Source organism: Cydia pomonella, chromosome 21 (assembly GCF_033807575.1).
Source record: "Cydia pomonella isolate Wapato2018A chromosome 21, ilCydPomo1, whole genome shotgun sequence".
NCBI lineage: Eukaryota > Metazoa > Arthropoda > Insecta > Lepidoptera > Tortricidae > Cydia > Cydia pomonella.
In genome coordinates this window covers 1186175-1203068 of record NC_084723.1, presented here as the reverse complement: position 1 = coordinate 1203068, position 16894 = coordinate 1186175, and the positions used below count along the sequence as shown (strand labels likewise).

At 37.6% G+C, this 16894-nt stretch overlaps 1 protein-coding gene across 2 annotated transcripts in view; it reads right to left on the bottom strand.

The window, feature by feature from the left end:
• LOC133529552 (uncharacterized) overlaps positions 1 to 10058 on the bottom strand; it is a 202581-nt gene extending 192523 nt beyond the window's left edge. For both annotated transcript variants that reach the window (XR_009801158.1, XM_061867299.1), the window contains exon 1: positions 9650 to 10058. The gene's annotated coding sequence lies outside the window, so the exon portion shown is untranslated. The remainder of the gene's footprint in view (positions 1 to 9649) is intronic.
• Between the last annotated feature and the right edge of the window lie 6836 nt (positions 10059 to 16894).

The following is a 16894-nucleotide window of genomic DNA, read 5'->3' as shown; positions in this document are numbered from 1 at the left end:
ACGGGGTTTGGATCGGGGGGCTATTATTAAAGTTAGAGACAGTAATTTAAAATATATCAATAAAAGATGTTCTACTAGACAAATAAAATTATTTTATGTTAAAATTATTAATAACAGTCTTAGGCAGTAAATTTACTGTGGCTACAAAGTTTTTTTTGACAATCTACCTCCATTTCAAATTCTCTTTACCTTTGAACCGCTCTCTTGCAAAATCCATAACACTGCGGGGTTGCGTACTGCATCGCAGCCATAATTGTGTTTTTAGTTTTAGATATATTTTATTTTATTTAAATAAGCTAGGTATAAGGTATTTACGATTCATTCATTTCATTTAGTATACTCAGAATGTATCGATTTAATATCTCAGCTGTCTGAGCAGACATTACTAAAGCACTAGAGATTGTCTTTCGATCGCAGAATAGCCGCCCGTCAGATATAACTTTATCAACGTCGTCCCTCCCACGAGCGAAACGCGAAATAACCCCCCGCCCAGCTGCCTCGAGATTGATGCTTTTGACCAATTACTGTAACGTGATATATTATATCTGCAAAGGATTTGCAGATATAATATAGGAGCGCAGTTCCTCGTTGTCTTTTTACGGATAATAATGTTAAAACCTTGTAGATCTATTGGTACAGTGACGTCAGATTTTTGTCGTTTAATATATAAGGAAGAAAAAGCATAATGTAATAATTATTCGGAAAAACACACTTGTATGATGAGCGAAGTTTCAAAAATTATTTTAAAACAAAGAAAATTAAGTTATTATTATTAATTTTAGGTACATGCAAAACTTGGAGCGACCACTAGTAACTACGAGGGAAAAGCTAACGTTTTCGTAGCGCAGCGTTTTCCCGCTTTGTAGAGGAAAGCGACTACGAACAGAGAACCCGCCGATGTATCCGATTGTATGTAAATAAACATAATTTGGGTCTATAACGCATTTATTTTATTTACCTTTCTTCCAACGTTTCAACGCAGGTTGCAGCCATTACGAGTTAATTATAATTTGATGTGTTCAAAACGCGAAAAGTTTAAATGAACTTCTCCCTTTCATAATTTAATGAAAAAGCATGAAACACTTTGGTTTTAATAGACAGAATTGTAACAAAATGGAGACCCAAGTGATGTATGAAGGCCATTCACGATAATAATAGCGTACTTACTTTTATCTCGCAAAGATAACCTGTTGTTTGTTATTTTAAAAATGTAGGTAATTCTTAAAATAACAAATAACATCTTATCATGCGTGTTTTATTCCAGAGCACTTTTACCTAAGTGACGCTCGAAGCGGAGCGTTCGGCGGGGCGTGCAGCGTGGCGTCGGGCTCACAAGTTATTTGAGCAGCGTGCACTAAGGCCGCTCATATACGTTTTCATTTGTTTAACATGCACGCCGCACGCCCCGCTCCGCTGCACGCCCAACTCGAGCGTCCACTCAGGCCTTATAGTTAGGTTAAAATATTTAAATATCATCTAGCCGACACGATTGTGCAGCCAAAGCATTAAATTCAAGCCTGAGGAAGGATCCACGATGGGTTCGAAACATGTCGCCAATAGCGACGAACAAAGTCAAGTGAATGTAACCGTGATAATTAAATATTTTAGAATATGTATCACAAAAGTTTAATTTTGATCACATTTAGGTTGATAGATATATTAACTTTTTAAATACATTTTGAGTATTTTGATGCTTTGAGATGACGTCGTTTGAAATATTATTTTCAAAGTACCTAATGTTGTTTCTTCGAGTGTAACCATTTTCGTCCTATTGCTAAATAATGCGATATTTTTTGAGATAATGGGAAGAATAAGACAAAACTTGGCCGAGAAAAAACTATAAGGCCTTTCTAATCAATGGTCAATGGGCACATAATAAAATACAATAAATGATTTTAAGGCCGCTAAGCTTAAGTGGGGTTGGGCGGGACACGTCTGTCGTATGCACCCGGATCGGTGGGCCAAATTGGCTACCGAATGGACACCGCAGATTAGCCGGGGCAGAGGCAGACCAAAAAAGAGATGGTGGGATGACCTCGACGCTTTATGTAGCGACTGGCGGGAACATGCTCCAAACTGTGATGGCGGAAAAAAGGGGAGGCCTTTGCCCAGCAGTGGGACACAAAATAGGCTATACATACATATTTGGGGTCGATTTAAGCTCATAAGTCATGTCTTCCAACTCGTCGTTTCCAGGGGATTAAATATGTCTTCCGACATGTCTTCGGTAGGATTCTAAAGACATTTCCAAACTTTTCCGGCCTCAACTTAATTCACCGAACCATAAATTAACATCCTGACAGATGTAAGTCCGAGTAAGTCCGCGTGGAGCTAGACGAGACGTGTCAACTGTCAAGCTTGCGTTAAGCCCGTTGTTCCCATTGTTCACTAAATCACCGTTTCCTAACCGATTTTGGCCCCAGTGCCTAACAAAGCCCACTTTTTACAAGCTTTTATTTAACTTGCCCTGTCAGTATGTATGAAACAAATCTTGCAAGTTAAATTTGACCCACTTCCCGGTTTCCGTTGAAGCTGAAAATTTGCATACACGTGTTGTTTGTGGTTTATAATTTAAAATTAACATATTATAAGTATACTTTTTTATTGTTGTTTTGCACTGCCCAATAGATTATTTATTTGCTGTCTGAAGGTTGTCTGGAAGAGATCGCTTTATAGCGATAAGTCCGCCTGTTGTTACCTACTCATTTAAATCCTGTCTTTGTTTGTATTATGAACTTTTCTCTAGTAGTGCACAATAAAGAATTTTATTATTATTATATTTGCTTCTTACAAAAATGGTTACAGTTAATATTAAACATTCTTTTCTAAACTAAAGCTTCTATATTAATAAGTCAATGATAAATGATTTAATAAATGTTGTAGCTTCTTCGTCTTCTCAAAATTCCTACTTTTATTTTGCATCTAAAAATAAATAAGGTGGGCCTTATATGACCTTATGATATGGCCTTATTTGGTAACCATTTTCGTAAAAGTGTAACCTATACCGGATGATGAAAAAATGGTCACTATTATTAGGTAAAAGTATGGATATTTGAGTTTATCGATATAGGAATTCCCCACTTGTTATTAAACTTTGCCCCCAAAACTAAGAGGGCTGTGTATGAACCAGTCATTTCTTTATCGCGTTTTCGAGATTGGCTCAATTGTAAATGTTTTAAAGTCTATGACGTATTTTAAGTCGAAAATTGCTTGATATCTTTCACTTCATACCGGGTCATCATCTCCAGCACACGTTGGCGGACCGCCGGGACGCATTTTGCAATTTTTGACTTAAGAGTTAAGATACGTAAGTGACCCGTTTTAATATATTTAATAAATACACGGTGTAACCCGAAAGATTTTAACCACGCACTTCGAGGCCAAAAGCAGGAAAAAAATGTTATATGAGTTAAAGTAAATGTAGGCAAAACCAATTTTTTTTTGTTTTTTTTTTTAATGTAAATGTTATGGTAAAACTGTCACTGAAAATGTAACAGCTGGTTTTTGCAAAGTGTTACTGTCACTTTTTGACGTCCATCAATAACGATATGTAGGCTACGCCCCATAGTTACATAAAGAAGACGTTTTTTTTTAACATAAAAGTTCACATGACATTTTAGTATTTAAATGCGGATCCCTTTGTTTGGCATAATTATCGAAAGTCATAATGTAATGATAGTCTTATTATCATTAGTAATAACTCTGAAACTGTTAACAGGAATTTCCTTAGGTTATCCTATAGATAGGTTAGGTTTGTTTTATGACAATCCTGAAAAGTTACGCGTTTCTGAGAAAAACCAAATTGTGGTTAACGAAAATGTGAACAAACAATACATTATGACATAAAACTTTATGGGAAACAATATAGACCTTTAAATGTGATCAGAAATACACTGTTACACTGTGTATAGTCAATGTTCATGACCTACATATTCACGTATAAAGTATATCAGAATCATCCTGTCGGTGGTAGAAACGTCTTGAGAAGGGTATCAAGTGATTTACTGTCGCCAGACACATGGCGACGGTACGATTGTGGCTTACTGCCCAATATCAAATACAGAGGGGGAAATTGTCAAGCACGAAAGTCTGTAAATAAAAATTTAAACCGATTTGTTATCATTTCCTATTAACTCCATAATTTAGGAACAAATGTTAATTTGTGATAAACATACAAATACGACATATCAGAATGAATTGTACTGGGATCGGGTCCTCCTGTACATCGGCTGGGACACTACTGACTAGGCTAGGAGGCCATCAAAATATCATAACGGATGGAATATATAGGTATATACATTTTATGAATATGGGTATGTATTTTAAGGGTATAGAATTATTACTTATGTTGTTTTGTCTTCTAAAACTTAAAAACTACGTTATTGAACGGTTTTAGGCGATTACACCTATAAACAATGATCAAGTTAACTTAACTTTTGACTAGAGAGGAGATAAAATGCTTTTCTGTGTCTATGATCCATATGGGAGTTTTGGCGAAATTACGGATATATTTTTCGTATTGAATGTTAACGAACACCAAATCCAATGCCAAGCATCCGCCTAAGGAAATATCTTTGTTCATTACGTTCCGTAAAAACTAACGGCGCAAACAAGATGCTGAATATTGCAGAAGATGGCCGCGAATAAAAATGGTCTGTCCGAGCCTACATACATTTTTAAAACTTACTGCCTTAAGGCTTAAGGTAACATTCGGATTTGGACTGAAGTGTTGCAGTTTGGCGCGCGCGATGTCACTTAAGCTGGCTATACACACTAGGGTATGCCTGCACAGTTTTATCAACTGCACAGGTAAAACGGAACGTGCATGGTATTCAACTGTGCAGATTCCTATATATAGCTTTACCTGTGCAGTTGAACTGTACAGGCAAAACTGCGCAGGCATACCCTAGTGTGTATGGCCAGCCTTAACAGTGGCATCCCTATAGTAGATTGTTAACTAAGGGATGAAAGGCGTGAGAGCGCCAATAGTCCAGGACTAAAATGATGCTTTTCATCCAAATTAAACACTACTTTTCATTTCGATTAAGAGGAAAGTAAAATACATTTATTTATTTTTATTTACTTATCTCAATTGCTTATAAGTAGTAAAAAAAAAAAAACGTACTTGGAATGTAATATGCTCTAGTGCAGAAAAGTATCACTTTCTGCACACTTTTTACAACAAGAATGACCCTTTTTCAAAGCATGAGAAATAAAACACTAATAACTTGTCCAATGGACAAGTATAAACAATGTCCATGTACCATTCAAATTAAGTTTAAAATACGATATAAATTAGGCGCATATCATAAACAGCTTCGTGGATGCGTGATCTTAGAACGGCTCATCATCATCATCATATCAGCACTTTATCGCCCACTGCTGAGCATAGGTCTCTCTTCCAGTACGCCAGTTGTCCCGGTCCTGAGCTAATCTCATCCAGAAGTGACTCGCAATCTTCCGAATATCGTCCACCCAACGAGCCAACGGACGCCAGGGGCTTCTTTCATCCGAAAGCGTTCACCATTCCGTTAACATTTTAGTCCACCTGCCATCACTCTGCCTAGGAACATGTCCCGCCCAATTCCATTTTAGTTTGGTAATGACGCAACACACGTTTAGCACCATGGTGCGACGACGGATCTCGACATTCCTTACTCGATCTTGAAGCTTGATATCGAGCATGGCGCGCTCCATGGCTCTCAGAACAGCTACGATAGTAACCCTACCTAAGTGTTCTTGAGGTTCCTGTAATTGGTTATGTGTGTTGGTGTTCGTATCTGTCATAATATAATTCAACCTGGTTTTAGGAACAAGCTAAATATGTGTTTGTCCCAAGATCTAAATAAATCACAACTTAATAGGGTCGCTTCAGCTCCAGAAACACTTAACTGCCTTTCGAGCCGCCATTTGGATAAATGAGGTAAGGAGTTTGTTCATAAATTTGAAGTGGGATTAAAGTGTAGTTTCCATAATTGATTGAAAGATTTTTGTAATACTCAACAGTAATTCCTTACGTTAGGGTCTGTTTTTTTATACCACCGACGGGTGGCAAACAAGCATACGGCCCGTCTGATGGTAAGCAGTCACCGCAGCCTATGGACGCCTGCAGCTCCAGATGTGTTTTTTGAAAAACCCCATACTGTAGAACCTCGGGAAAACCTCGTATAAGTATAAGTAACTTTCTCAAAGACACCGGTATTCTAATTACTCCATTTCGGAGATAATCAATATTTAATGGCCCTTACAAGCATGTACACTTGCCTTAGGGCCGGTTTACATATTGATTAGTGTTCAGTACGAGTTCATACATTTGCTCCTAAACTTGAGTACTATCTCGAACGATTGATGTTGGAAATGACATTGATACGAGTATGTCACAGTTTTAAATTATTTGGTTGAGTTAAATGTAATTCCCGTGTTACAACAACGCTATATGCAACAGTTAATTACTTTTTATAAAAATAAAAATACTTAAAAAAATAGCAAAAAAAATTTTTTTTGAGAAAATAACTATACCATTTAGTTTCCTTAAACGTACTTACCGATACCCTAAAGTTAACGGAATTCAATAAAAACACGGTGTATACGGGAAGTAACTTATTCAGGACTTTACTTGGACATTGTGAAACAGGCCCTTAGTAAAAATATTGTACAGTCAGATGCAGAGAGAGGTGCCCCCCCCCTCCCTCTGCATACAATCAGTCTATGCAGCATATGTAATAAATAATAATAACTTTTTGTCTGAAGAAACGTCACTTTTAACTCTGATAAGTATCTCCGATATGTCCATATCGTATCGAGACCTAATATTTGACGTATCTTAAAGTTCGAATCGGCCGAAAGACTTTCGACCATTCCTTCTGTTGCTATATCTTTCTCTGAACTAACCTATTTAACTTCTCACCATTAGAAGAGCACTCGAAGAATCGGACAGAAACTTGAGTCCACAAACAGATTTAGGTCAGCCAAAGGTCGAATAACCAGTCATCAATACTAGTCCCGATTTAGCTAAGTTTCGACAGAGTAGTGTACTCTATCTACAAGGGTATGGTATAATACATATATCTACAAGTGTTTAACTTAAACAATGGTCCAAAAGAGTGTTAAAAGACATATATATATTGTTATACCGGCCTGAGACTGGTTATAATTTGCATCGCAATCAAAAGGCGTTTCGGCAGAGTAGATGCTCGACTTCAAAGTCTGGAGCATCGTCGCAAGGTTGCCAGCCTAACGATCTTTTATAGGATACATTTCGGAGAGTGTGCTGAGGAATTGCACAATCTTATTCCTCCGTCCCCATTTCACCATCGGACTACCAGACAATCGGCACTTCGGCATCGCTTCATGGTAGGTATTCCACAAATACGCACGAAGCGTTTCGCTTCAACATTCCTTATGCGAACTGCCAAGGAGTGGAATGCCCTGCCCGAGTCTGTGTTTCCGTATGAGTACAATCTGAATCTCTTCAAGGCTAGAGTAAATAGGTATCTCATAGGTAAGCGTGCTCCACCGTAGACCTCATCATCACTTACCATCAGGTGTGATCGTGGTCAAACGCCTGCCTATCCTCCATAAAAAAAAAATGTACAGTAGTCTATTTACAAATGTATGGTATATCTGCAAGTGTTTTACTTAAGCAATGGTCCAAAAGAGTGTTAAAAGACATATATTTATAGTATACAGGCCTGAGTGTGGTTATTATTTGCATCACAACTAAAAGGCGTTTCGACAGAGTAGATGTACAGTAGTCTATTTACAAATGTATGGTATATCTGCAAGTGTTTTACTTAAACAATGGTCCAAAAGAGTGTTAAAAGACATATATTTATAGTTATACAGGCCTGAGAGTGGTTATAATTTGCATCGCAATCAAAAGGCGTTTCGACAGAGTAGATGTGCAGTAGTCTATTTACAAATGTATGGTATATCTACTAGTGTTTAAGTTAAACAATGGTCCAAAAGAGTGTTAAAGGTATTTAAAGTAAGCAGGCCTGAGAGTGGTTATATTATTTGCATCGCCATCAAATGCGTTTCGGCAGAGTATATTTACACGCAGTCCATCTACAAAATGAGTGGTTTTCAGTCGTCAGACTTCGGACCGTCAACATCTTCTGAGGATACCTCGTAGAGGCGTAATATTATTTGCATTGCATTCCACTTGCGCTCAAAGAGCGATTTATTAGAATCATGGCAAAATGAGAGCAGTTGATTGTACACAGCTGCAAAGATAACTGACTCCCCTACATAGAAATTTATTTGCAGGGGGTCTACTATCTATGCAACTGACTTTATATGTTTTAGTATCGGTACCAACTTTTACGGACAGCAATGATGTATGTGTAGCCTTATCAAATACTTCCGCTCATGTATTACAAACTGCATCGTAGGACGGTAGGTATTCATAACAATAATAATTTAATTGATTGCATTGTGTTATGATTTTATATTATATTATTTATTTTATTAAGGCGCAATCTAGTCAATCAGTGCTTCGAAATAACATGCTGTAGGTAGTGATATGCTATGGAGTGTGATCTGTAACTTTAATGTATTTGAGCCCGCTCCATGTTGTTCATCCAAATGCGAATATAAGTTGTTTAGGTTAATGTATTTTTATAAATTATAAGTGTTCTTACTTATTGCTCATATCTATTTTTTGGTCTATTTTCTTTGATATATTCCATATTGTAATATTTTGTATCACATGTGCTTTTGTATCTATATAGTGTGTACTGTATTTCCTGTAGTTCATGTAATTGGCTCTGTATTACTATTTAAAAAGTTTAATGTATCTTTTATAGCTGTTGGAATTCCTTGTATAAATTAATTAATTAAGACCTTACACTGTGTCCCACTGCTGGGCAAAGATCGTCTTCCTCTTTGTCCACTTGTCTCTGTTCGGTGCTATAACTGGCCAGTCTCTCAAAAAGGAGTCTAGCCCGCCATCGCCGACGAGTTCTGCTGTCTCCGCGGTTTGACTCATTGGGCTTGCACTCGGTGGTTATCTTGGTCCACAATATTATTCACGAAATATTATATACGAAAGTTTTTATTTAAGTTACATATATGTGGCGTAAACTGTAAACTTATACAGCTTACGCCATATATGTGTGTATCTGTATGTAAGTACAATCTTTATTATTTGCAGTTTAATCTTGTAACCCAATGGAATTATTTAATGGCCACAAATTAAGAATTGATGAAGGCATAGTTAATATGTAAATAGTTTTTTTTCTTCATTTCATCGTCTTGCGGTTTTGACTAGAACCACAGTCCACCATTTTTTTCTGCATTCTCCAGTAAGGTTTAAAATGTGTGAATATAAATAGGTAACATCCTATAGGTAAATGTATAATTGAATGTAAAAGTTTTGTGTCACAGAGGAATAAAATAATTTGAAACATGTATTATATTCTTCCAATGTTGTCATGTTCTAAAAACAATATTTTCTAAAATTTGTGCAGAAAATAGGGTTTTTGACAACACCCACGCGGACAAAGTAGTTTACGGATGGTGTAGGTATGATGACGAAAAAAATATATAATACAAATGTACTCACTCCGTAAATATTCCTTATTCTAATAATTAAGCTTAGGACTAATTGATCAAATACTTAAACAATAATTTTATATTTATTACTTACCAAAGCAACAAAACTTCACCACAACTCACTCCACCAAAGTCAAAATCCAAAACTCGTGAAACTTTCGAGGGGAGACCGGGGCGAGAAGCTACGTGCAAGCCTCACTACGCCTTCTACAACACTGAATGGTTAAACCCTTGTGCACCAATGCCCAGTTTACGCTGAACTCCAATTATATAGGGGTGTGTTACAGATTAGGGTTATATGGAGTTGGTCAGAGTTTTATGACATAATGTGAGTTTTAAGTGAATTTGTGGAGATATTTGGTTTTAATTAGACTGAATAGATCGTTAGAGGCTTACTGGAGTGCAGAGAGCTGTGTTTTTTATTATTATTTCCTTTATTTCTCTTTCTTCTTAGACTGAGCTTTTTACTATATGGATATAAAAGTAAAATACAAAAACACATTTTTAAACAATACAAAACACGTATAAATACATTGTACACCGGGGCAGGGCCCAAGCTGCCGGTGGTCAGGGCCGCAGAGAGAGGAACCGCCGGACTATCCACGCCGTGTCCAAGATCACCGCCTCAATAATAAGTAAATATATACCTTTGTGTACCGATGCCCAGTCAACCCTAAGCTGAGTATAGTAAAAGATTAAGAGGGAATGATATCATGTGGTCGTTCATAAAAAAAATGAAAACGTTTTTCCACTTCAAAATACTTTCCATTCTCCATGTTTTCTGAGTATGTTATGGACACAACAAAAACTAGGTTTATAGGTTTTCCTTTTTTTCCAAATTTTGCAGGATTTTTTTTTAAGCGAATCCTATAAACCTAGAAGAATATATTATGCAGAAGCGATCGACATCAAAATCAAAGTGATTTGTTAAGATGTATCTAGTGGAATTTCATAGAAAAATTACCATTATTTCGTTACATTCGAAAAGCTATTCTTTCCTCTTAAGATCAGATGCTTTTGGTCGGTTATTTTGTATCATAATGAGTTTTTTTTTTATACTACGTCGGTGGCAAACAAGCATACGGCCCGCCTGATGGTAAGCAATCTCCGTAGCCTATGTACGCCTGCAACTCCAGAGGAGTTACATGCGCGTTACCGACCCTAAACCCGCCCCCCCCTCGTTGGCTAGGCAACCTTACTCACCGGCAGGAACACAACAATATGAGTAGGGTCTAGTGTTATTTGGCTGCTGTTTTCTGTAAGGTGGAGGTACTTCCCCAGTCTGGCTCTGCTCTAGAACTGAAATGACATCCACTGGCTGTGCCCTACCACACAAAGCGAGATGACATTCACAATGTCCATACCTCTCTTTTGGACGTAGTTTAAGGACGTACCCGGGTCCACGAGTTGTTAGTGAATTTGCATTTCATATAATATATTTGGTTTTAATTAGACTACCGGGCCAATAATATTTGAGTCATATTATTTAGTTATCGCACGTTTCGCGCACGCAAATTGTATATTGTGTCGTATTGCATTTATTTCAAGCAACACGGCTCAACAAAGCTTTGAAACATAAAAATGGAGTTGCAGGCGTCCATAGGCTGCGGTGACTGCTTACCATCAGGCGGGCCGTATGCTTGTTTGCCACCGTCGTGGTAAAAAAAAAAACTTAAATCTCAATTCTGATTTCACCATTTGTAAATTTTACATCATTGTTATGATACGATAAGACACAGCTTGCAGTGATCCCTGAAGTTACAAAACAAAAAGATCGCATGTCAATAGTTCTTTATTGTCGTTAAAATTCAATTAATAATCGCCTTTATCGACCATCAACTGTGTGGTCACTTTTTAATTGATTGACGTTGTCAGGTACAGTTTCACTACTCGCCACCGCATTGTTCATAGCGCATTACTTATCCTATCGAATACAAGATGTCGCTGATTCCTGTAAACTTATGTTTAAAAAAAAATACGCTTTACTCTATGCCATATATTGTAGGAAAGGAAGGGTATTCCCTGTCGTACGTCAAAAAATCCAAGATGGTGCCCAAGCCCATGGACAATAAAGTCTAGCAATAAAATCAACACTTGTCAAAATTTGACATTAGCAATCCACAGTCAGGTGACAATCAAATCAAACCGAACCACTTCGAGTTCAGAGCCATTTCAAACTATATAGTGGTAATAAACAAAGTTGATTTTTGTTTGATTATTTTTTCTATGAATGAGTTTTGATTGTTCCAAATGATAATATCCACAGTTGATAGAATCAACACTTGATACAATCAACATGCGATAGAATCAAGTGTTGATTTGATGTGGACGCGAAATTTGACAGTTGTGCATCTCGAATAAGGCCCCAAATCTCTATAACGGTGACGTTCGGGTTCAGACTCCATCAACATTGCTGCTGCAGTATTGCAACGCGACATTACTGCCGACTGCATTACTGCCGCAGTTGTCAAAAATCCAGGCCGCATTATCGACTTTTTTTAATACCATGACGGTGGCAAACAAGCATACGGCCCGACTGATGGTTATCACCGCAGCCTATGAACGTCTGCAGCTCCAGAGGTGTTACATGCGCGTTACCGACCTTTCAAAAAACCTTTACACTCCGTTTTTGAAGAAGCCTATACTGTAGAACCTCGGGAAAACCTCGAAAGGGAGCTCATTCCACAGCGTCCGCGGGAGGAAATTCCTCTTAAACCGCACAGTGCGCGACCATTTAGGTTCTAGGGTGTGAGGATGAACTCCCTGCCGACGGCGAGCGGTGCGGTGATAGAAAGCGGCCGTTGGCATCATGTCAAACAATTCTTCAGAGCACAGCCCATTGTACAAGCGGTAGAACACACACAAGGAGGCAAACTCTCTCCTTAGACTTTGACATTTGATGTCGGCAGTAATGCCGCACTGCTATACAGCAGCAGTAATGCTGGTGTACCTAATCTGAATTTGAACGGTACCTTAAGTCTTTCATTTCAGTAATGATGTGTAAATGATCTAGTCTGAGGGCCCGAAGCCTAGATTTGAAGGTATTCTGAGGCACTAATATCCGGCTAAGAGCTCGAGATCGTTATCACGGACACAGCGGTATGATCAGCGAGGCCACTTTTTATAAAAACTGCTCGAGGGTTAATGCAAAAATATGGAAAACTATTCTATACGGTTGTTTTTCTTTGCGTCTTTGTGCGATTTTTTATTATTTTTCATTAACATTTTTGGACATTGGCAACATTATTTACAACCTTGAATATATTATTTAATCACACTATTGTTGAAGATTGTTGTGTTGTTATTAAATAGGGTGGGCCAAACATTTTTTACTTTTGAAACATTGAAAGAAATTTAATAAAACTACAGGAACATGTTATTCTAATTTATTTAACAAAACAACAATTAATTTTTTTTCTATGACATCATCATCTGGAGAATGGAATTACATCATCTCCACCCACTCCACTGCACCCGACTGTGTAAACTTTGAAAAACTCGCTGTACATACTGCGGGGGATCGCGGCAATCTCGTCGTGAATGTTTTGCTTAAGTAAGGGTATTATCATCGGTTTATCGAACGAGAGAACGAAGCGAAGTGAAGTTCTTACATTCAACTTGGAACACATGGCTGGCTAGGGACACGTCCCGGCATTTCGATGTTTTTAAAATACATTATCAGAGGATAGTTTGAAGGACAATAACTTAAGTAAATGTGTTCTAATTTAAATGAAATTGTATAAACACGTAGTTAAGGGCATTATATTTTAGTCATTAAATTATGAGCAGGATCGATCAAGGAGTTATGGAGCTAAAAGAGCATGACAAAACGAAATAAAATAATCATAATGTAGGTATTTGACATTTGACAAGAAAGATTATGGCTTGTATTGTATTGTATTATTGTAGGGTGACTTTAATCTATCAGTTAAGGGCTCCACAGATCTTGCAATAAATCGCGGTTTTCGATCCTTTGCCGCCAAATTAGGTTCAATTGATCTATCTTTTTGGCGAGCCACGAGTTCTCAGTTCGGAGTAAACTACTATTAGTTAAGGTACACTCGACTGTTTAGATATATCCACAGACAAAATCGCAAGGTGACGGGCCTTATTTGATAATAATCAAGGAAATAACGTAACTGTGAATTCAGTGGAATACCTGAAGATGTTGCAAGATGGTTTGGTTCCACGTTGCATGAATTTCAGATGCAAGTCCGTCCGTCCGGCCGTCCGTGATGACATATCGGTTGCGTTCTGAGACCCTACCGCGAAAAGCGAAAATCGAAATGTTATGCGAGAGCGATAGAGGCTAGTAGCGAAACTCCGATTCACAGGCGGTAATTACATAGTGCACTATCGTTGAAACACTACGCTGTTGCGCCCCACCCCACCCTGGACTAATACTGGAACGAGACGAGACGGACGGAAAGCGGCGTCTTCAATCATTTTCCTGATTAAATATAATTGGATGTTTAAATCTGTACTGTTTTTATTTCTTCTTATTTAGGTTATATCAAATAATATAATATAAGGTAATCCAGGGCAATTGCAACTATGGGGCACTCTAAAAATACAAAAAGTGAGTATATGGCCACATATATTTCATGGTACACTTTCGCCAGTCATAGAAGAGAGTTTCACCATCTGTGGTTCTCGTTTTTGTTGTTGTTGTTGCATTTGCCACTTAAGAAGCTGTCAATACCTAAAGCGCGCACACTGTCTATTTGTATCGGAGTAAATGAGATAGCACTGTCGCATGTAACTGGGCCTGGGCAAGGGAATAATAAGAAAAATATTTAAATAAAAAAAAGTGGATTATTAGTGTACTATTTTACTCAACAGCGGTTTAGATATAAATGTTTTGAAATTGTGATTTTAATTGCAGACCCATAAGTCAAAACAATAAAGACATAAAGCCGTTTAATTGTGATTTTCAGACCAATCTTTGCAATTATTTTCTATCGAGCCGATTTCGTTCAATCATGTATCGAGTACAACCACGGTCTTTGAAATATAATTTATAATATAATTATAATTTATTAAAATTTATTTCTTAAAAAACTGTTTAAGTAACATCAATTTCAAGGACATTGGTTGTTGACAGCCTCTTAAGTTGCAAAGCAATTGGCCTGGCTGGACTTACCTATTTTAATGTATACTTTTACGTTTTAGAATCTACTTATACATTGTGTAAATTCAATATGGGCACACCTTTAAACGGTGGTTAGTATTGGCTACGTGCGAAGTGCATGGTGGGGGTATAATAAAGCGATCGCAGCGCATGCGGTGATAAAATTTGGGACTAACAAAGGTTAGCATCTTTAACATTTCGTAGGGTAACAGCACCAGTGGCCAGCCAGGGACCAGTAGTCAGCCTTTTAAGTCGTTTATTGGTCATAAATATCTGGTATATTCGATTAAACAAATCGCGTGTAGTCAAATAGGAGCTCCGATTCCTTATTCGTTAATACGTAACGCGGCAGGTGCGGTGAGGTATCGGGGAGAGGAAATATACTCGTTCATAAAGGTGATGTTTGTTGACGAGAGCTGGAGTGTCATGTCCGCCATATTTTTTACTGCACGTGGTGTTCTTTTAACGCGTGAGAAATAATATGTTTTAATATAAAAAGTTACTGTTTTTTGTTAATGATGGGTTTATTGGTTAGTTTATCTATTAAATTGCGTTATATTTAAATAGAAATATCAATATTTAACTTATAAATTGAGGAGGTTGACCACTGGATACCACTTTTTTACAAAAAATCCAGTGCCCAGCCTCCCGCGGCTGACTTTCGGGTTATTAGTTATTTTTTTTATTTTCGATCCAATGCGACCGTTAGGACCGTTACATTTACATTTTCAAATTTAGTTAGGCATGTCTCAGTCAATTTAAAGTAAAACCCAGTAGTCAGCCGCATTTGAAATAACGTTTTAATGCGGCTGACTACTGGGTTTCACGGATCCAGTACTCAGCCTTTATCTTCCTTGGTACGTCGCTGCCAAATATTATGAACTTTAACTCATTTAAATAAGGTTCAAAAGTGTATACATACTTTTGTTGAGAAATATTCCAATATCTAACGGACCCCTGCACGGGTTTCACCAGCATTTAAACCGATTTTAAAAATAATGAATTATATTCAATAAACAGATTCATTTATAAAAAATAAGAAGATAAATACAGTGTTTATTTGTTTGCAAGAATAATTTTAAGCACCTATGGCCTACAAATTTCGTGGCATAAGAATTGTACTTATAAGAGTATAGGTACCTAGACCTACCTATACTCTAGCTTCCTACCTAGGAATGATAAATATTATAATATCGTTAACTTTAATACATATAATAGTGTTTTTTTTTATTTCATTGTTATTAATAGTTTATAAAGGCTGAGTACTGGGTACACAAAGGCTGCTTACTGGATTTTAGAGGCTGACTACTGGAGAAAAGTGCCATTTTTTGTTTAATCTTAATTATAGATATTATAAAGAGGATTGTTATTTTTTGACATACTTTATTTCAAAACTATAATAAACACTTGATCTAACCATGTCATGCGTTTATTTATCCGACTAATCCTGTAGAAACGTCGAGAGTACAAACTTTAAAAATGCGTTATAAGGCTGACTACTGGTGCCTTTACCCTACAAGTTATGCACGAAATGGAATTTTTAAGCATTTCGCTGTCGTAGCGCAAACGATAGGCATCTTGGCTAGGCCCCCTGAGCTGCGTGCTGTTCAAAAAAGTTGCCCGCTGAGATTGCTCACCGAAACTATAAGGGCCTACGCTAGCTGACGCGGACGCCCGCCGCGTGCGCACGCACGCGGGTGCTATTTGTAGGTGAAATCCGCCGCACGCGTCCGCTTCAGTTAGTTCATACTATTTTTCGTTAACCCGCTCGTCCGCTCCGTGCACCCGCACCAGCTAGCGGAGGCCCTAAGGGTTTCCAGGTGAATACGAAACCCTAAAAAAGGAATTATTATTTAGTACGGCTGACATTAACTATTCAACGACAAAAACATTCCACTGGATATTTAAGTCTAATAGATATATAGAAATATGAATACGGAGTAGTAAAAATAACCTCGAGTAAAATGGATTACCCGGAAGGAAGTGAAGTTTTCAATAGAACTTGGCCCGGACTCTACAGTGCCCTCTGCCCTTTCACAACGTAGTTGCGTAACAAACCAATTTAATTTCATGATTGGTTCTTTTTTTTATACTACATCGATGGCAAACAAACATACGGCCCGCCTGATGGTAAGCAGTCTCCGTAACATATGTACGCCTGCAACTCCAGAGGAGTTACATGCGCGTTGGCAACCCTTACACTCCGCA